The 22,308-nt window shown below is 38.0% G+C and overlaps 2 protein-coding genes and 1 long non-coding RNA gene across 7 annotated transcripts in view; 2 read left to right on the top strand and 1 right to left on the bottom strand.

Moving 5' to 3' along the window:
- CMSS1 (cms1 ribosomal small subunit homolog) overlaps positions 1-22,308 on the top strand; it is a 383,233-nt gene that overhangs the window by 35,560 nt on the left and 325,365 nt on the right. The gene's annotated exons all lie outside the window — the stretch shown is intronic.
- FILIP1L (filamin A interacting protein 1 like) overlaps positions 1-22,308 on the bottom strand; it is a 304,022-nt gene that overhangs the window by 29,655 nt on the left and 252,059 nt on the right. The window contains exon 1 of one of the 3 annotated variants that reach the window (XM_058731623.1): positions 18,626-21,469. The exons of the other annotated variants lie outside the window; for them this stretch is intronic. The gene's annotated coding sequence lies outside the window, so the exon portion shown is untranslated. Of the gene's footprint in view, positions 1-18,625; positions 21,470-22,308 lie in introns of those variants that run through there. 3 annotated transcript variants of the gene reach the window in all.
- On the top strand, positions 9,479-17,798 carry LOC131512639 (uncharacterized). Its single transcript, XR_009262216.1, has 2 exons — positions 9,479-11,907; positions 12,160-17,798. It is a non-coding gene; the product is annotated as an uncharacterized LOC131512639 (long non-coding RNA).

The following is a 22,308-nucleotide window of genomic DNA, read 5'->3' as shown; positions in this document are numbered from 1 at the left end:
TATCAGTGAATGTGTGTCCTTATGGACATTTATATATGTCAGTCTGTCATTAGAGTTAGATTCTCCATCATTCCACCTTACTCAGCTTTAATTAAGCAGGTGCAACAGAAAGTTCCCACCTGAGATATATATATACCTGGTGATTATATCTTCCCTGCAAATGGCCTGTTCTTTACCAGTGCTTGTCATAGTTTAAGATGCATGTGAATCACCTAAGAATTTTGTTAAATTGCAGCTTCCCATTTAGTAGATGGGGATAGGCCTCAAATTTTGCATTATATGAAGCTCCCAGGTGATGCCAGGATTGACTATGGGTAGGAAGGCTTTACTATACACGTTAGATGTTTTGCAGAAATGGTACTCTGATGAATATTAACTCAGCCAGTTGTTTGTTATCGATCATACCCCAATCTGTGAACATTGCCTGTATTCCTGACCTACAAGGCCATCCATTTTTTTCACAGAGAACACCAGGTAGGAGACCATGACTAAAATCGCTGAATATCATCCAAACTACTAGAAAAAATGACTCAATATACATATCATAGGTGGTGGTTCAGTAGCTCAGTTTTCACCTAAAGAAGGCAGTAAATAATTTCAGTTCCAATTTGTGATTCTCCTCACCCAGCCCAAAGACTTAAAAAACAGGAGACTGTATAGTAGCTACCATTCTTTATTTAGTGCCAATGAGGTTCTGCCAAGCACTGAAATAAGTCTATGCATCTGTTGGTTCTAATTCTCATGGTAAGCTTATAGGGTTTGGGATTATTATCTCTGTTTTACAGCAATGAAAATTTAAACTGAGATAGGTCAGGAAGGTGCAAAGCCCAGTATCACATTGCCTCTCCAACAAAGAACACAGACTTATTACCTCAACCTGCTCCACATACAGTGTCTTTCCCAAAAAAATTCTGTGTGTTGGAGAAACTATTAACCTAAGGAAAAATTCCCTTTGTCATTGTGCTTGTATTCTTTTTAGTTCATATCTCATAGAGCAGTGGCTTTTAAATGTTTACTCTTCTGTCTCCTAAAATAATTTTTTATTATGTACAACTAGTTTGTTCATATAAAGAATAGTCATAGCACTTCCCTTAGCAAGTATCATCTACCTTTTTTCAGCTTGTTTTGAGGCATAATTAACAAATAAAACTGTAAGATATATAAACTATATGACCTGATGATTTGGTATATATACATTGTGAAAGGACTCCCACCAAGTTAACATGTCCATCACCTCACATATTCACCTTTTGTGTGTGTGAGAATGCTGAAGTTCTACTTGCTTAGCAAATATACAGTATTATCAACTGTAGTCACCATGGTGTATATTAGATCCACAGACCTTATTTCATCTTTATAACTAAAAATTTGTACCCTTTTACTTCTTCTGTTTCCTGCTCCCACCTTCCACTCCCAACCCCTAGCAGTCTCCACTCTACTTTCTGTTTATAAAATTCAACTTTTTATTTTTTTAAGACTCCACATATAAATGGTCTGGCTTATTTCATTTACTGTAATGCCCTCCAGGTTCATCTGTGTTTTTGCAAACACCAGGATTTCCTTCTTTTTTAAGGCTGAATAATATTCCATCATATATATCACATTTTCTTTATCCGTTCATCTGTTGTCAGACACTTAGGTTGTTTCCATACCTTGACTATTGTGAATAACGCTGCAGTGAACATGAGAGTTCAGATATCTCTTCAAGATAGTGATTTCATTACCTTTGGGCATACACTCAGAAATGGGATTGCTAGATCATGTGGTAGTTTTTAAAACATTTTCTGAAGAACCTCTATATTATGTTGCATAGTGACTGAACCCATTTACATTCTCACCAACAGTGTACAGGAGTTTCCCTTTTCTTCATATGTTTGCTAGCATTTGTTATCGCTTCTCTTTTTGATAGTAGACATCCTAACAGGTGTGAGATTTCATTGTGGTTTTCCTTTGCATTTCATTTTCCTGATGACTAGCAATATCAAGTACCTTTTTCATGTACCCGTTAGCCATATGTGTGTCTTCTTTGTTTTTGTTTGTTTGTTTTAAGATATTTTTAATGTTTACTTTTTATTTTTAAGAGAGAAAGAGACAGAGCACAAGCAGGGGAGGGACAGAGAGGGAGGGACAGAGAGAGAGGGACATATGGAATCCAAAGCAGGCTTCAGGCTCTGAGCTGTGAGCACAGCGCCCAATGTGGGGCTTGAACCCACAAACTGTGGAGATCATGACCTGAGCCGAAGTCAGATGCTTAAGTGACTGAGCCAACCAGACGCCCCTGTGTATGTCTTCTTTGGAAAAATGTCTATTCAGGTTCCTTGTCCATTTTTTAATTTATTTGTTTTTTTGTTTTTGTTTGGTTTTGTTTTTTTGCTATTGAGTTTTAGGAGTTCCTTATATATTTTGGATATTAACCCCTTATTGAATGTATATATCATTTGCAAGTCTCTTCTCCCATTCCATAGATTACCTTTTCATTTTGTTGATAGTTTCCTTGCTATGTAGAAAAAAGGTTTTCAGTTTGATGGAGTTTCATTGTTTATTTTTGCTTTTGTTTCCCTTGCCTGTGGAGACTATCTAGAAAAATGTTTCGTGGCTGATGTCAAAGAAATTACTGCCTATGTTTTCTTCTAGGAGTTTTATGGTTTCATGGCTTACGTTTAGGTCTTTAATCCATTTTGTTTATTTTTGTGTATGGTATAAGAAAGCAGTCCAGTTTCATTCTTTTGCATGTAGCTATCCAGTTTTCCTAGCACCATTTATTGAAGAAACTGTCTTTCCCCCATTGTATATTGTTGCTTCTTTTGTCACAGATTAATTGACCATATAAGCCTGGGTTTATTTCTGGTTTATTCTGTTCCACTGATATGCATGTCTATTTTTGTGTCTGTATCATACTGTTTTGATTACTACAGGTTTGCAGTATATCTTGGAATCAGAGATTGTGATACCTCCAGCTCTATTGTTCTTTCTCAAGACTGCTTTGGCTTTTCAGGGCCTTTTGTGGTTCCATACAAATTTTAGTAATATTTGTTCTAGTTCTGTGAAAAATGTTGTTTGATAGGTATTGCATTAAATTTGTAGATTGCTTTGTTTATGGACATTTTAACAATATTTGTTCTTCTAATCCATAAGCATGAAATATCTTTCCATTTTTTGTATCATCTTCTATTTCTTTCATTAATGTTATATAATGTTGGAGTACAGGTCTTTCAACTCCTTTGCTATTGACATAAAATCCAAAAAGACATTGTTAAGACAAATACTGAGGAGCTTAGCCCCTATATTTTCTTCTAGGAGTTTTGTAGTTTCAGGTCTTATGTTCAAATCTTTAATCCATTCCCAGTTGATTTTTGTGTATAAAATAGTGATCCAGTTTATTCTTTTTCATGTGTATATTCAGTTTTCCCAGAACCATTTACTGAAGAGACCATCCTTTCCTACTGTATATTCTTGGCTCCTTTGTTGAAAATTAATTGGACATATTAGGATGTCCACCCCACCCACCCCCCGCTGGGCTCTCTTTTTTCTTCCACTGGTCTATGTGTCTGTTTTTTATGCAAATACCATACTGTTTTGACTACTACAGCTTTGTAATATAGTGTGAAATCAAGGATCATGATGCCCCCCCAGCTGTGTTCTTTCTCAAGATTGTTTTGGATAGTCAGGGGTTTTTGTGCTTACATATACATTTTAGGACTGCTTTTTGTATTTCTATGAAAAATGCCATTAGGATTTTGATAGGGATCACATTGAATTTATAGGTTGTTTTGAAAAGTAATATTAATTGTTACAATCTGAACATTGAATATCTTTCCATTTATTTGTGTCTTCCTCAGTTTATTTCATTAGTGTTTCACAGTTTTCACTGTGTAGATCTTCCTTGGTTAAATTTATTTCTAAGTATTTTATTCATTTTCTTGCTATTATAAATGGGATTATTTCCTAGTTCATCTTTCTAATCCAATAATCTAATAGTTCGAAAAGGATTTTTAGGAGCACCTGGGTGGCTCAGTCGGTTAAGTGTCTGAGTCTTGATTCCATCTCAGGTCATGATCTTGTGGTTCGTGAGATCAAGCCCCATGCTGGGCTCTGTGCTGACAGTGCAGTGCGGAGCCTGCTTGGGATTCTGTCTCTCTCCTCACTCTGTGACCCTCCCCTGCTTCTGCATTCTCTCAAAATGAATAAACTTAAAAAAACAAAAACAAAAACAGGGGCGCCCTGGGTGGCTCAGTCAGTTAAGTGTCTGAGTCTTGGTTTTAGCTCAGGTCATGGTCTCACAGCTGCATGGGTTCGAGCCTTGCATTGGACTCTGTGCTGGCAGTGCAGAGCTTGCTTGGGACTCTCTTTCTCCCTCTCTCTGTGCCCCTCTCCCACTCGCACTGTCTCTGTCTTTCTCAAAATAAATAAATAAACTTTAAAAAATAAAAAAAAAATAAAAGGATTTTTAAAAACTAAGTACCTCTTCACACATTTTAAAGCCGCCATCCAAAAATTCTTACTCAAGGTTTAAATAACTGCAAACGATATATATTAACATTTGCCATATAATCTAAAAGTCCCCATTGGCAAACCAGTCACCCAAATCAGACATTCAAGAAAAGTCTGACTTCATTTTTCAACTTAGGTAAATGTGTAAATATCCATCTCTTTGGCAACCATTTCACTTCTAAAAGAGATGAGGCATAGCAGCTTGCCCCGAGTTGTTCCCAGATGAAGACACAAGCACTGCTTCCGCCAGTGGTTCTGAAGTTCTTGCTGCTCTGCGCTCATAGGACTCTCTCGGGTGTCTTTCTATAGTTGTACCTTTGTTCTGTGTCCCAGAGAATTTTCCAGCCCAGGAAGATGCATTTGGTAAAATTTTGTTAAATTAGAAGACTGTTTTGAAAGGATTGCTGGAGAACTCAGTGCAAGCCCTTTTGGTAGATCGGTTTTAGAAAGCATATGTGTGTGGATTGTGGATGTAGACATTGACTCCTTTAATGTTTTCCATGCTTATAACTCTGGAAAGTTTTTGTGTACCCTCAGGGGTATGTGTACCCCAGTCTGAAGACTGCCATCTTGGAGAGTACTCATATTCATGTTCAAGTACTGATAGCACAGGATTATAAGATTATACACTGAATCCTGTCCAATAAAAACAGGTTGTGGAAGCTGGTTTCATGGACACAAACTGAGGTAGTTAAATCCAAACTGGCTTAAAGCAGTGTCTTGTTACAGCTTTTTCTTTAGAGTTTCTATTATGGCTTAGAATTATTGTAACTTACTGTGGTTTATCACTATTATGTGCAATACTAGTTCCTTGTTTTTTCAAAAATATCACATCTGTCATCTTGAATGTTCTTTGGTACTAACCATGAAGCTGGTTCTTTACTACAAATTATACATTCAGAGGGTCTTTTTAGTTTTTATTTACACATACATATGTCAGCACACATGTGTGACTATATTTTATCTCCTCTTTGTGAGACAGTAATATTCATCATATAACACATATGAAACAGATGGTTTGTCTAAATGTTCTAATGCCAGTCATACCCATAGTAATTCATAATTTTCACCACTTTTTATTATGTCTTATTTATGTGCATTACAATCAACCCCACTAAAATACAAGCTTCTTAAGAATCGGGCACATGTCTGACTCATTTGTTTCTTCTACAAATATGTCTACTACATACCCTTACATGTGGAGAGTATCAAATGTTTTTTTATTTGTTTACCAAAATGAATGTTTTTTGAAGGAATGAACAAATATGCTTTCCTGTGGAAAATACTGTAGCACTGACCTGAATAATTTTATTCAGCTTTAAAAGAAGATGCTCTCATGTTTACTATGTACACAGTTTTAAGTATTTTTATTTTTTTTTAATTTTTTTTTTTTTGGTCAACATTTTTTATTTATTTTTGGGACAGAGAGAGACAGAGCATGAACGGGGGAGGGGCAGAGAGAGAGGGAGACACAGAATCGGAAACAGGCTCCAGGCTCCGAGCCATCAGCCCAGAGCCTGACGCGGGGCTCGAACTCACGGACCGTGAGATCGTGACCTGGCTGAAGTCGGACGCTTAACCGACTGCGCCACCCAGGCGCCCCAGTTTTAAGTATTTTTAAAAAATGAGGTGTAAATGGCTTTCTCATTGGTGTTCTCCAAGTACATTGTTGGATTTTTGAAAGAATCAAGACTGTTGCAATATTTCTTTTTCCTTCTTCAGATTCCTGCATTAAATTATATGTGCTTGCTTGTTTGAGAAGGGAGATTGGTGGTAAACGTCCACATCCTAGGCCCTTACTCTCTTTTGGTTATTTCATCTCTGCAAACAAAGGAGTGATTCTTTTATTTTTTTCCTTACAGTCCAGAGGACTGTATATGTATATGGACAAATATGTTCATTACACAAGTAACATTAATCAACAGCAAATGAAATTGAAAAGGAATATTCATCTATAATCTGACCACCCTAATACATCAATTATGTTTCTACTTTTCCAGATTTTTTTCCACTTTTTTTGACACCTAGCCCATATAAATAAATGTAGGGTGATTATCAAGCAGTAAAACCAATTCCACAAACCATTAATGGCACTGTGTTGTTTCTCTTAGCTGTAGAAATCAATCTGTATGTAGGGAACTTCAGAGTCAGCTTACCTTCTCATCTGTCATTTTTAGGAGACACCTACTCCATTGTATCTATTATATGGATCCTGAATCTAAGTTTTTGTTGTTATGAATATGGCAAGACTTGTTCATTTAATTTGCAAACAACAAAAGAATTACTTAGTACTGGGGCTATACTGAGATGAACAGGGGGAGCGTTCCTGTTCTCAAAGCATCCGTAGGCTTTTGGGAAAGAATGAGCAGATAGTTCCAATGCAATTCAGTAAAGATTCTAGAGCATTGATTCTCAAACTTTTTGGTCTGATGACTCATTTATACTCTTAAAAATTATTGAGGATTCTAAAGAGCTTTTTATTATATTTATATCTATCAGTATTTACCATATTAGAAACTCAAGACAAAAATTTTTAAATGTTTATGTATTTATTAAAAATAATAAGCCATTGTATATCAACACATTGTATGAAAAATAACTTTTTCAAACCAAAAAACTAAGTGGGAAGATTTGCGTTGTTTCCTGTTTCTGCAAATTCCAATGTCTGGCTTTGTCAGAGCAGTGACATCACAACACCTCATGTAGCCTCTGGAAAACTCCATGTATAGTTTTAAGAGAATGAGAGTGAAAAAGATAGTGTTACTATGAAAATAACTTTGAACTTGCAGAGCTCTTGAAAGGGACTACACTTTGCGAACCACTTCTCTCAAGGATAGACAGTCTGAAGCATAAATGACAAATATGTCCTTCTCTGAAAAAGCCTCTAGTTTGGGCTATCACCTTCTGCACGCTATCACTGAGTGAGCCCTTTCCTTCATCCAAAGCAGCTTCATCCACTGACCTAGTCACTGCTCCAGTGTTTCCATCATTAATAAAACTAGTTTTTTGTTCCCTATCTCAGAAAGGTGGAAGATTCTCTGCCTTTAATACCTGTCTTCCAGTTCTCAGAAAAATCCTAAATGACAAAACTGTCTCCATTAGACACTGTGTTTTATTTGAAACCATAATTTGAAATAAGGTCATGGAAACGACAAAGCTGCCTCATTTTTAAAATGCATCCATCCACAGTGCTTTGCATATCAGCTGACATTTGATTCATTTCATATTTTTTTGAAGCAGTTACAGTGAACACCTACCATGTACAAGATACTGTGCTTGTTATTTGTCAGTTTACCTTTTTCTGTCAAAACCAGCCTATATACTTGCATAGCTCTGATCATAACTTATAATAGTTTCCCATCAACAAGTACATAGTGCGATCATACCAAATTGTTTGTTCTTAAGATACATGAAATATTATATCTCTCATTCTAAGTGTGAAACTTCATTTTGAAGGGGCTCAATTTCTACATTTGCTTTTATTCTTCCAGAGCTAGTTAATACATTACTTTTTCTTCCTGATTTAAAATGTTAATCACTAAGCAGAAACTACATACATCACACTGCTTTATTCATTTTCATATCTCTTCCCATGGCTAGACTTTGATAGTGTGGTTATTATATTCCACCATATCTTTTAGCAATTCTTATCTAATATATAATTCTAATTGTTGCACTGCATTGATAGCAGCTACATTCATAGTTAAATAACCACAGAACTCTAAGCAGTTTGCAGAGTAATTACAAGCAATTTTTGGAAAGTTTCCTTAGTTTGAGATAGTTCTTGATGGATCAGGCCTGTAATTAGTGTTTTTTTGCTCTACTCCCTTATTCAATGGGACTTTTCACTGTTTAGTCTGATTTTTAGGAGCACTCATAAAAATAGCTATGACCAGTCTTTTTTATTCAATGTGTGCTGCTTCCTTTTATTTCTCTCACAAGTCAAAGGTTTTTTAAAATTACAGCTACAGCATACCATAGTCATAATGTAATGCTCAATTCATTTGACTTGGTCAGCAAGATCTAGAAGAACAGTAACACTTTTTTTGGCATCTGCTAGCTGAATATGAGTGTACATCTGTGTCTGCTTTATGTCCTTGTTATTGAAGATCCTGTCATCATCACTGAGATCATTTAGACACACCATAAATGGGTCCATATCCGGCAAGCTGAGTTACTACTTTTCCTTCACTGTGAAACAAGAATTGGGGCATGAAGTGACAGAGGAGGTTTTGGTTGGTGTCAGAAGGAATATATTATAAAAATGGGGCACCTTGAGTTAGGACTTTTCATTACCTGAACAATTTTGTTTGGGTCCCCAGGGATTAGGGGAAGTGAAATTATAAGATACGCAAATAGTCAATGACCTATTAATTTTAAGGAGCTTGGAAACTTTTAGCATAAAAATAGGATCCTTACAGGAGCCTATAAAACCCCTCAAATTGAACAGAGGGACAGGGGTTGGGGCAAATCTCTTTCTTAAAAGCAAAACAAAAAACAACTGAATGGAAAAAAAGAAAACAAACTGACTGAGACTAGAAAAACTGCTGAAAAGTGTGGTTTTAGAACCAGAAAAAGACCACTCTGAGAGCTCACAGGCACAGAGTTTGGGGAGTAAGGCTACAAGGAGAATATTCTCATTATAAGACCATGGAATCTGGGCTAGAAGAGACTCTCCATTACTGATCAAAGGGCTAAGTGGAAACTGGAAAAGGCCTAGGACAGTTAAGGCCTAGGAAAGGAAACAGGAACTGATACAGAAGTGACAATAAGAATAGTACATGTAAATCTAGGATAATTACTTAAAGCTTGAATTATGTGTTATCTCTTCAGTGCTATAGTCAGTTAAGGAGCTTTCTAGAAAGAACCATAGGATGATGGATGTTCATTACCACTAAGCTTATGCCTCTCCATCCATTTTAATTATTCATGTTAAAAAATATCTACTCAAATAGATTTTTTTCCCCATTTACTCAGATGGGTTTTTTTTTTTTTGGCTTGTTTTGAATATATTATAGCTACAAAGGGGGAGTTTAAAAAAAAATTACTGCGAATACACTGCTATGCTAAAGAGCCTACTCTTCTTTTGTGTTTTTAGCCTCTCACACACTCTGAATGAGGTTTTTAATTACTTGAAAAAGATCTTTCATATGAACATTTTAACATTTTCTCTTTTCCAGACTTTCTTTTTGAATGCTACTATGCCAAAAACAAAACAAAAAAACCCTAGCCTGTCTTTCATCAGATTGAGGCTTCAGGTCCTTGGCTGACTGGGAGTTTTAGGTGGACATCTCCCTGATTTTTTAAGGTCTACTTGGGCCAATCACAGTTATGATGCCTTTCTTTCCCTTACTGCCTTGTCTCTCTCTAGGGAGAAGCATTCAGAAAGCTACCCAGCATGTGATGTCTTGGATTGTCAGAGAGATGTGTGTGCTCCTGTATTCATTCCTGAGAGCGCCTTGCCTTGGGACAGAGCATGCGGAGCTGTCTTTGAGTTGGTGATGGTGGTGGTAATGGGCTTGTCCCCAGGTTCCCAGCACTTTAATAGTTTATCATTCTTTCCATTCCTTCCTCCTCCTTTCTCTAGTTGATTTTGTACTCTGTAATTTGTGGATTTGTGTTCTTCTGTATCTTATCCATTTGCCCCAAGGTAGCCTTCTTAGGGAAAGGGCTGATGTTCTCCCTACTGCCCATCCCATACTGACTCAGCAGTAGATGGCAGAAAACACTGCAGGCATATGAGTGGCAAGGGGCAGGCAGGATAAACAGACAGGATGTAAGTACACTCACTGCAGCACCAATGGAAAAAAGGCAATAAAACACTATAGGAGGTAGGGTAGTGCTAGGGGAGAAATTCAGATCCTGGATATCAATTTTCAGAGTTGAGTCATGGCTTCCCCACTTCTACCTAGTGTGACTGAGCGAGCAGTTTTAACCTCTATGGGTCTCACTGTCTTCATTTGTAGAATGGGGATAATACTGGCGACTCCCTTATAATAGGGCTGTTCTAAGGATTAGGCCAAACAATCCACATTAAAGCTCCTAACATATTTATTACCTGGCACAGGACGTATCAATTACTATTAGAAGTGGGAAACTGAAGGTGAAGCAACACCGAAGAGCACCTCAGCCACAATGGGCTGGCCTAAAGTAGGGGTCACCTATGAGACAGAGTCAGAGTGAACACTAGAAGGAAAGATATGATTACATAATCTGTTTACTGTTTCAGGCCATTCATGCATCTTTTCAGCCGTGCACATGGTTAGCCATGTTGATTGTCATTTTAGGCCAGAGATTCTCATCCTTGACACCATTGACGTTTGGTGCTGAATAATTCTTTGTTTTGGGACTGTCTTGTGCATTGTAGGATGTTTAGCAGCATCCCTGGCCTCTTCCTAGTGAATGCCAGAAGTAACCCAGTAACCCCCAATTCCGGTGTCACAACCAAACTATCTCCCAACATTGCAAAAACCCTGGGGACAAAAATCATCTTTAGGGAGAACCACCATTTTAGGGCATAGGTAATTTTTTGGAAAACTTCTATTAGACCTCTTTGTGTTAGTTGTCTCTAATATTCATAGCTCTTTTTCATTATCTGCTGCTCCACTGTATTTGGGATTAGCCATTATTTTCCATTTCTCTTTGATTTATAGATCTATACCACAGCTCTTCTCCCTTTCTGGAAAAGAATAATGTTGTGAATGTGCATTATTCAGTGAAATGCCAGCATATCACAATGGATGCTAATAGTGACCTTCCCAAAGCCTCTCCAATGATCTGCTCATCTTACCCCTATTCTTCATTCCTTAAGTGTGAACATGTATTTTCTTTGCTGGGATCAGATGCTCTTAGACTTGTCTACTTGGGTATTCAGAGGCAGCATGGGCTGACTGATTTGGTATAGACCTGGAGGGAACAGTCTTTTTCTGTATATGCTGCTTACTGCCACGTGTGGTTTCCCCAGTGAAAAATATGGAGAAGACTACTGAGGATGTTTTAGAATGTTTTTCACTGAGCACTTCAGAAAAAAATATAAAGTAACAGGTTGAAGAATACCCACATTGTCTGAGAAACCGGTCATTTGAGGTTTTCATATTGTTGTATAATTAATTTTGTAATTATTTTGCTCAATTTTAACTCTTCAAGCAAGTCAGTTTTGGATTGTAGATTAGCATTCCTTTTTTTGGGGGGGGCGGATTCATGACATCTTTATTTGAAAAGCAAAGGATGTTACAAAGTAGAAAAAGCAGAAAAGGCAATCAAATGTCATTGATGTGCTTTGATGGACGGGGGCTCCCTCAGGTACCAGGTTCCTGGGTGTCCCCGGTCAGGCTCCTGACTTAGCCCTCATCTGTGGCTAGAGCGATTAGCACTCCTAAATATATAATACATGTTTCAAAATATGTATATTAAAAGGTAAACTGGGGCGCCTGGGTGGCGCAGTCGGTTAAGCGTCCGACTTCAGCCAGGTCACGATCTCGCGGTCCGTGAGTTCGAGCCCCGCGTCAGGCTCTGGGCTGATGGCTCGGAGCCTGGAGCCTGTTTCCGATTCTGTGTCTCCCTCTCTCTCTGCCCCTCCCCCGTTCATGCTCTGTCTCTCTCTGTCCCAAAAATAAATAAAAAACGTTGAAAAAAAAAAAATTTAAAAAAAATAAAAAAAAAAAAAAGGTAAACTGTGAGTGTCTTTCTCCCGCCTCATCCTTCATCTACCCATTCTCCTTTCCGAACCAGTAACCACTGTACATATTATTTCACATATACACTTCTAGAATGTCTTAATGACTAAGTAGGCAAATACAAATAAAGATTCTTATTATCTCCCTTCTTTATGTAAAATATAGCTTACTGTAACTGTTCATCTGTCACCTTGATTTTTGCAGTTAAACACTGTCTTGGAGATCTTTCCAAGCAGGGGTAGGAAAAAGGAATAAAAATCAGCATGACTGCTAAATAAAATCTTTATAACTTCATGCTAAAGAAATTAAAATTTGTAGGACTTTTTTAATCAATATAGAGGGAGCATATACTTTTGCTGTTTTAAAACTTTTAAGATAAATTTTACATAAAAGACAATTTTAAGATAAGTTGTAATAGTAATATTATTTGATTATAATTTTTATAACAGCACCATGATTATTGTATAACTGTCTTTAAAATGTCTGCATGTAGCATCTGCAATTTCTTACTTGAGAAACTGAAGCCCAGGCAGATTAAATAACATGCAAAGCCACTGTTACAGTAACCCTGGATTTGGAACAGACTCCAGTTCCCAGCTATGATCCAGTGCAGGATTTAGCTTATAGAAAGAGACAAGCATATTGAAGGTCTACTCTTTGCCACTTGATCTAATTTAATCCTTATAACAATGTTATGAGGTATTATTTCCATTTTATAGATGAGGGTAAGAATCAAAAAAACTAAAATATAGACAGGTTAAATAATTACCAAACAGCACAAATAACCGAACCAGAATAAAAATTCACTGACTGCCAAGTGTGTGTTCTTCCCACGTAACCAGAGTACATGCTAGAAAGCCCAGAGTACTGACCTCAAAAGAATTTCCTCTTTCTCCCATCCCATGTTTTTAGTGTTCATTTGTTCATTTCTATAGTCTCCGCCCCCACCCCCTTGACTCCCTGATTCCTTCTACCTTTGCTCATTCTGCCAGTCATACCACCTTCCTAAAGCTAAACACTCACAGTTTACCTTTTAATATATATATGTTTTTCTCTGACCACAACAGGGTCTGTGTCTTTTGTACTGGTTCCCTTCCCAGGGAGCCCCTCATCCCCTCATGTCATAGTACCATCTGGTATACTGTATTTTACTTATTTGATCATTGTCTTTCCTACTAGAACATAAACTTAATGCGAGTGGGTAGGGGTGTGTGTGTGTATTTTATTTACTGAATGGTCAATTACTGGCCAGTTTTATTCCATGCTGTATTTTTAGCTTGGTACTTAATTGGTATTCAATAAATATTTGAACAAACACCTATTCTACTTTTGAACTATGTTATTCTACTTAAGTACTATGTTAAGGATTAAGGGTGTAACTGTAAGCAGTAGACACATGATAAGTAGTTCGTTCCTTCCCTCTATAGTCTGTGAATAACAGTTAACATTTACTAAGCAATTATTATATGCCATGTACCATTGCTAGTCCTGGAAACAGTCATTGGAGGCAAGTAGTGTCCTCATTTCACAAAAAAGCAACTGAGGCTCAGAGAAGTTGGATTATGTGCCAAAGTTTCTACTGGTTAATGGACAGAACCAGAATGCCAATACAGTTCTTACTCCAAATCCTGTTTCTCACCACCATGACATACATCCACACCTCCTATCTTATGTATCTCATGTACCAGGCTCTCCAGTGAATAAATGTGTTGTAATATTCTGCCTGTCAAAGGCACAGAAATCACTACCACTTACAACCCTCTGTTTTGTCATAGTTTTTTGTAGGTTTGTGATTACTTTGAGCCTTGATGATGAGACATTAACAGATATTCTCTTCTCTTAATCACTGTAATAATAAAGCAAGTTTAGTCATTTGGCATAAATTCATAAACATTTTTGGATGGTTTAAAAAATTGACTTTGCCAGTAATAACATCTCATGTTCCCCAGAGGAGGTGGGTTTGTCATAAATACCATTTCCGTTGAACATTTCAGGGAACTTAAAGTTCTCGGAAAATATTTTTAACAGGCAGCCTTTTCTCAGGGAGACTTCAAGGGCATAATACTACATACCCTTAAGAGTGTGGGTGCATGTGCTTTATCTTGTTAAGAATATTTATATGTATTTCTCTTATTGCTCAAAATCCGTTTATATTTAGATGCTTCTTTTGTGTCTTAATGGATTGAGGTAAACAGACATGGATTCTTTAGAAGAGCATTCTAAGGTAGCTGCAGAATTTTCTTTGTTTTTAATCTCCATTAGTCCCTTTTTTCTCTTCCCAGATCACAGGTTATTTTCATTCAGATATTGTAAATAGGTATTTTGGAGGATTAGTTTAATTCCTTTCTCTTAACACTCTTTGGTAGGTCACTTTTCTTTCTTGTATTTTCTCCTCTTTAAAAAGTTACAAAGAGTATATCCTCTTCCAAATCTTATTCTGAGCCCTCCCCCACCCAAAAAAAATTTTTAAGCCCCTAGTTCCTGTTAAGTCTTAAAGAAAGAAGAAGAAAAAAAAAGCTTTCCTCTTTTATTTGGCTTTCTTACGGTAATTCACTGGTTTTCAGTTTGTCAGATTTAACATAAAAGGCCAAAGCAGGGAGCAGTCATGCGCCAGAGTGGATAAGTTCACTGGTTTTCACCTCCTTGTATTCTGGCTGCCTTTACAGAGGCAGTGGCTACCGTGGTATGCTTGGGAAACCAAACGTTTCCTAACTTGTTAGTGGGAAATTAAAACTTCAGAAATTTAGAAACCACAACAACAGAGGCTTATGTTTTATCGTGACTCTTGAAGTCACACAGTTTGCCACAAGAAACAGGCTAAATAGGAGCCATCAGAATGTAAAATGTGAAACATTTTGATCTCTAGAGAATCCTCCTCCCCCCCTCCATTTTAGCTATAGTAAATCTGTAAAAAAGAGGCAAAGGAACTAGTAACATTTAATAGCACTGAATAGGATTCACACACAGGTCAGGGCAATTGCAGGATGAAGGTTGTTGCTTGGCTTGGCTTCCTGCTGATTAACAATCAGATCATGAACCACTGTGAACATCTTCCATCTACCCTTATCCACTTTTCCTAGTTCCTGAGGATGACTGGTTTCTGTCTTCCTCCAGCATGTTTTAGAGAGCTGGAGTATGAGCCTTATGTAAAGTTTAATTAGGTGGGAATGTTTTAATCTAGAATCCCTTAGAATGTGAGTGACCATTTTTCTTGTAGTCTGCATTTGTGTCCCCTTGTGTGCATTATAAAAATTAAAATTTTGGGGCGCCTGGGTGGCTCAGTCGGTTAAGCGGCCGACTTCGGCTCAGGTCACGATCTCACGGTCCGTGAGTTCGAGCCCCGCGTCGGGCTCTGTGCTGACAGCTCAGAGCCTGGAGCCTGTTTCAGATTCTGTGTCTCCCTCTCTCTGACCCTCCCCCCCGTTCATGCTCTGTCTCTCTCTGTCTCAAAAATAAACGTTTAAAAAAAAATTTTTTTTTTAAATTTAAAATTTTGTTTAATTTTTCCCTGACAGTTCAGAGCATTTGGATTAGATTTTCCTTTTCTGCCGAGCACTGAGAAGACAGAATACATGAACACACAGTTTGATCCTATTTTCTCTTCCCTAGGTTGGGTTCTTTTCAGATGAATGTGTTCTAGAGAATATTAACCTTATGTTGTAAGGAGCAGTTCAATCAAGATGTTACGGTGGTTAGCAATGGATCTGCTAGAGGTGAAAGTAGTGACATTATACTCTACTTCCCTTGGCTCTGGGTCTGCTGCTGATTTTGTCCCTGAGCAAGGTTCAGGCTCACCCATTTAGTTATGTTTATCTCTGTGATAAATCTGTGTGGCAGAGTTAAAGAAAAGGCTATAGTACACCTTGTGTATATACTATATGAATACCCATCCATTTCTGCTCTGACCATATCTTACCTCATGATTTGAATTTTTTAAGAGAGGGCAAACTATTTCAGATTTGCAGTAGTTGCAAGAAGTGTTTTTGAAGAAAGCACTGACTTCACTATTCTTCACTTTTTTTTTTTTTTTAAATGTTTGTTTATTTTTGAGAGAGACAGGGACAGAGTACGAGCTAGGAAGGGACAGAGAGAGAGGGAGACACAGAATCTGAAGCAGGCTTCAGGCTCCCAGCTGTCAGCACAGAACCCGACGTGGGGCTTGAACTCAAGGGGCTTGAACTCAAGAAACAAGAGATCATGACCTGAGGCGAAGTCAGATGCTTAACTGACTAAGCCAGCCAGGCGCCTCTCTATTCTTCACTTTTAAAGTTCACTCATTCACAGTTAAAAACAAAGAAAAAAAGCAAAACCCGATTTCTCAAACAACAGCCATGTATCTAATGGTCAGGGAATGCTGGACCACTGTGCTACTGACTTAGCTCTCTGACTCCACCTCATCTGCCTGTCCCCTCAGTTGCAAAACGGGGAAGCTGTAGGATTTCATCTCTAGGGTTTACAAAGCCTTTGATGATTCTCAGATCTCAGTTCCACAGAATAAAAATTCCACCAACCTTTAGACTCCTTCCCTCCCTTCTTTTTTGTATAGCATTTTGTACAAATTCACACGTCAAAAAATGTATATTTTGTTCCATCAGAACAAATTTTGTGACTCGTCAAGGTCTCAGTGGTTCATAACTATACGGGACATTAATGGGACCTTAACTACATGGGACCTTAATACACGGGTATTTCATGGGATTCAACTTTATTTTTGGTTCTTTATACATCAGGTATTGTATTTCAAGAAATCTTTTCAGTGTCTGACACTTAAAATGTTACACTAAGTAGAAAGTACACTGAAACTGTAAAATTAACACCTAGGAAGAAGTGTTTAGACTGGGAGTTTCTGAAAATAATTCTTTATTGTCTGTGGGTAGGATGTGATATAAGCTCTTTAGCCTATGTGGTAAGATTTGTCTTACCCATTTGTTTTGTGTGCCTCTCAGGCATGGTAGGACTTTCAAGGTAAAACAGGGAGATTCCAGGCCAGCTTTTAAGCCTTTTGCTCTTTGGTCCTTTAACTACTCAGTAACTTGTTTCTTATTTCAGGTGACTAAAAAACCCATTGGAAAGCCCATGTTCTCATAAGAGGGATTCCCTTCTAGCAGGGAACTCAGGATAAAAGATAACATCACTTTTCAGAGTAGCTGAATTTAGGCACTAGACACATGGATTTTCTCCAGAAGGCTTAATCCTTTACTTCACTTTAGGGCTGGGTGTTAAGAACATGAGCTCTTCCAGACTGCATCCTTACAAAGCAAGCACCTCCTCTTTGGTGCTGAGGCAACCCCTTGTGCCTCAGCCTGGTGGAACCCTATATATAGCCCTTAACATAACTAAGAAGAATAATATATTTACTGAGTGCCTGCTATGGGTCCAGCACTGTGCCAACTGTTTTTGTGACATTTAATCTTCACTTTAAGGATTGAAATCTATTCTACAGAAGTCCAAATAATGGGTTTAAAAATCATAGTTTGGGTGTTCAGATGCTGTTTCAAGCCTTCTCTTTTAACCTCAGATTCCCTTTTCATAGTAAACTTCCAAGGGATACATCTGCCATCATTTTTTGAACACTCCATTCAATAGCTTCCATTTACACTTCAGTTCCCATCTTTTCTATGAATGTTTGTTCCCTACCTTGTCTGGCTGGGTCTCCCTTTGTGAGTCCGCACAGCCCTTACAGTTTTGTGACACAAATACTTTATAATGTTGTTTTATACCACTTTCTAACTTTGTGTATAATAGTTTTGCTCTTGAACAAACTCTAAGTTCCATGAAGAATTTGATACCTCTGTATCCCCCACATGGGTTTGAACTTAGTATGTACTTGACTGACTGAGATGTGAGAAGAGCCATTTCTTAGGGGAGCATAACTCCCTCCTGGGCTGAATAATACCTAAAGATCTCAGGATTTGCTCTTATTATTAAAGCAGAAGAAGAAGTAAAGTTTTGTTCCTCTTGTTTCTGTCATTTCTGAGGAGGGACAAACCTTTAGTGAAATGAGGAATGCACCTGAAGACAAATTTAAATAAAGTCCAGATGAGGGAAGTTCCGCCATAGAATCTTAACCTTGCCTCTGATTCTTTGCATCTTTACCAGCCCAGTGAATTTTATGGAATTTTAAGAATCTTGAAAGGGATAATTTTAGTGGAGATGAGTGGAATGCCAAATCACTTAACAAAATTGTTCTCACCTTTATCTGAAAGCTCTGCCTGCCCCATGTATCCAGTTGTATGAAAACCTGAAGGATAATATGCAACTTCAAACATAATGTATTTCTTGTAATAATATGAGTGTGTAACTATCTTGATAATAAGTGAATCAATACTATTTTTAAAGAATAGATAATCTTTCCTTTAGCAGCAAAGGATTACCTTTCACAAGACTCCAGAGTGATTTACCTCCTCTGCCATTTCAAACTGACAGACTAACAAACTAAGGCTAAGGGACTTGCTTACCATCTCACTGCGTGGCCCTTTGTCTTTAGCAAGAAGGAACTTTCTCCTGCTCTTCTCAAGCTTCTAGGCTAAGCAGCTCCTTCCTTTTCTTCAGATGTAACAGCAGCAGTCACTTAAGTCTTGTCAACCCAAATGTGATGAATGTTTCACATTCCTTTTATGATTTCTGCTCAGAGATTTGTTTTCTGTTTTGGTTCACTTAAAAAAGAATTTTAAAAAGAGGGAGAAAACTTAGTTCACCTTTAAACTTTTGTTCCAACCCTGGTGGGCCATGAGATACAGTAAATCTGGCAGATTTGCTTCTGTCTGCTCCGCCCATCTTGAAGGGCTGAACTCATCTTTGAGGCTGTACTTGGTACAGTGATCTGGAGCTCTCACAGGCTCCAGTACTATAGTTGTTAATCTTTTCTCTGTGCTTAAGAGACTTTTTCCTCACATCCCTTTCAGTTTCTTAAGCTAATTTTTCTGTAATGATATGATCAGTAGCTTTTATTTTTATATAGTCTTCAGTTCTGCTTGATTGGTGTACCTACCCTCAAGGGTTACTGCTCATTATTCTGTCCTTCCCCAGTATTGAAAGATGCTTGTGGTGGATGACAGTGTTTCTTTTTTTGTGTTTTTTGTGTTTTTTTTGTTTTTTTTTTTTTGTTAGGTATGTGGAAGCCAAGGCTATAGGAGGCTTACCCAGGGAATAGATGGTAGAGACAAGAAGAATGGAACTTGGATTTATGAACCTTTACTCCTACTAATTAGTTGTACTGTTGAGATAAACACTATTTGTCCATGCCAACTTAGTGTTATTAGTAAGTAAGCAAGGAAGCTTGGAGATTATAACTATATTCTGGTTAGTTGGGTTTTTTTGTTAAACAGCCCACACTGTTTACCTTCGCTTAATTTTTATGTACGCTGACCTGTTTTACCTATATTGCTTTATCAGTCCATTAAAAAAAGAGCAGAGACAGGGCCATTGTGCAAGAGCTGCTGGTGATCTTAGTCACTGTCACCAATATGGTGCCAATCAGTTTTAGTAGGTGTAGCTGGGTTAATGACATGTGTAGTGTGTAGAGGACTTAGTTGCTGGCCTGCCTGGTGCTTAGCACAGTGCCTGGAAGATATTTAAGTAAATGTTTGCTGCTGAGTTACAAGCCCTAGGCTGGCTTCAATGATTGACATTGGAATTACCTAACTGAAACTATAGAAAATTCACTCCTTTTCTGTAAAACCTGGCAGATGCACTGAATGACCCATAGAAACTTGAGAGTCAAAGTGTATGCTTGGGAAAAGGCAATCTGCTGGTTTCTCTTTATGGCAAGGACAAGCTGTTTGGGTCCAATGACTGCATCTTCTAGGTCTTCATATGAGGCACAGAGATTAGGAAAAACAAAGGTACCTCCACTTCCTTAAAGACAAAAACCACTACATTCTGCTCATCCATATTTTGTTTCCCACCCATTCCATGCCCCATACTGTGTAGTACGAAGTACATTTTACTGCATTGATTTCATCTGAGCCTGATTTGTTTTCTGGTTTTTGTGCTTGTAGTCAGTTCAATGTGGTTACTTCAGATAGTGGCAGAGATTTGTTTTGGGCCCCTGAACAGAATCTCAAAGAAGGGGCCTTTCCTAGCCCATAGTTTTCTTACCAAGTAAGGAGCTTCTAGGTTGTAATTTATTTGTTGGTACATTTATTCAGCACCCTTCTTGTCCCAGGGACATGCTTACTAACTATAGCGAGGTACTTTGCCAGGCACTAGGAATAAAGTTGGTTGCAAAATTGACCCTCAGGGAGTTTATAGTCCAGGAGAAAGACAATAAACAAATAAGCAGCTAATGTGTAATTTAGTGTCATGTAGCAGTGCACTGTGTGAAGGGAAGTAAAGCAGGGTAAGTATCACCAGGAGCTCACAGCCTTCATTAGTTACTTCCTCTGCAGTTTTCAGGGAAGTTCTCAGTTGTTTTAAAGATATTGGGTCATTGTGAGTTTTGAATGGGACCCTGCTAGCTAGGGAGGTCTGGAGAGTGTAGAATGCTTCGTTGGAAGATGCTGAGAAGAAGTCAGTTGTCAAATTAGTGGTTCAGACCTAAATGTCTTTGACATAGAGCATATATACATTCTTCCTAGGGAACCACTCAACTTTTAAGCAGAGTGAGCTTTGCCACCCAGAGGACCTTTAAGTACAGTTATTATTTGTTTCCTTTGTCTTTCTTTTATCACCCCCCTCCATTGTAGTAGCCTGGTTTAACTCTATTGGTTTTTACCTTCCTCCTTTGCCTTGCCTTCTTACTACTTATACTCATTAACAAGAACTTTGAACCTTTCTGTTTTCTTTTTTAATGGATTTTGTATCCAAATTAACACCTCTAGTGCCAGGGCTTCTTATGGGGCTTCTGCCTTCATCTCTTCCTAGCACTAATTTAAGGGGAAACCAAAAGCTATAGCCCAAGAATGCAGGGGGCCCTGGCTCTGCCTCTGAGTAATTTTGTGTCTCTGAGCCAAGTCACGCTGTGAACTTCAGTTTCTTCTGTAAGGTGAGGCATTTGGATCAGATGGCCTCCAAGGCCTCTTCTAGCTCTAAAGCTCTGTGGATATTCCTTGCCAGAGAGAGAGAGAGAGAGCGCTTCTCTGGGGCCTAGGGCATCCCATTGTTCATATGAAAAAACTTATGATCAAGTTTCTTCTCAAATTCCCATCTATGGAGTTGTGTGTTTGCTATTCTGATGTAAGATGTGATCTCTTTTACTGATAAAACTGTCCTTTAGGCTAGAATCCGTAGTTACAGACAAAAACAAGAAGGTGAGTGTATGTCTGGCTACACCTTTACCTGCCTTAATGGTACACTTACATACCTATGGCTCTACATACCTTCTTATCCACATACCGCCCCCCCCCCCCCCCACAATTCCTCAAGCTTGTCGTTAAAAAATAATAGTGTCTTTAAGAGTTAATCTTATTTTGGAACCAATAGGGAATAGGAATGTGAGGATGGTCTAAGTGGAGAAAGAACACTGCTAATGTGTTATTCTGTTCTTGGGCTCAGAATTAAAATTGCTGCTGTCGTATCTTAGTGTGCTCAAGCTTCTGAGAGAAACAGCATGAAAAGGGAATGCTTCTCCATATCTGAAAAAGAACCAAGGGACTTTCCTTGGAGAGCCTTCCCACTTTTGTTTTTCTCAGCTTTTCCAGTCAGAGGTAATGTCAGAATAGAAGAAAGTCAGGGGAGAGATAATTTTAACTCTGCTTTTTAAGAAAAAGAAGGATGCAGGAGGGCATACAACAGTGTTGGTGATGATCTGCTAGGAATTAGTGCATCTAACATTCAAAGTAGAAACTGACCCAGCACATATTAAACATAAGTGATGGGGTTGGTGGGCCCATAAATACTGTAGTGATGGCAGAAGCAGCCACAGAAAAGTTTCTTTGAAAGTGTGTGATGCTGGCTGCATATGCAGTGTCCCTTCATCTTTAAATCCTTATTTAAAACATAATTTACAGAAACTAAACAATCAGATTAAATTGAAGCTACATCCATAGTCAAAAACAAATTAAATAAACTTTTAAAAAAAAGTTAAAATTAATGATACGCCCAAGAGGATAAGGTAGGATGTGTTAAATTTTTCAGAGATAATGACTGGCTGTGTGAACAACAGATTTCAGTACATGAAGCAGGTTGAGACCAATATTGG

Source organism: Neofelis nebulosa, chromosome 5 (assembly GCF_028018385.1).
Source record: "Neofelis nebulosa isolate mNeoNeb1 chromosome 5, mNeoNeb1.pri, whole genome shotgun sequence".
In the NCBI taxonomy this organism is placed as follows: domain Eukaryota; kingdom Metazoa; phylum Chordata; class Mammalia; order Carnivora; family Felidae; genus Neofelis; species Neofelis nebulosa.
The sequence above is the reverse complement of the archived record's forward strand: the minus strand, read 5'-3'. Positions and strand labels throughout refer to the sequence as shown.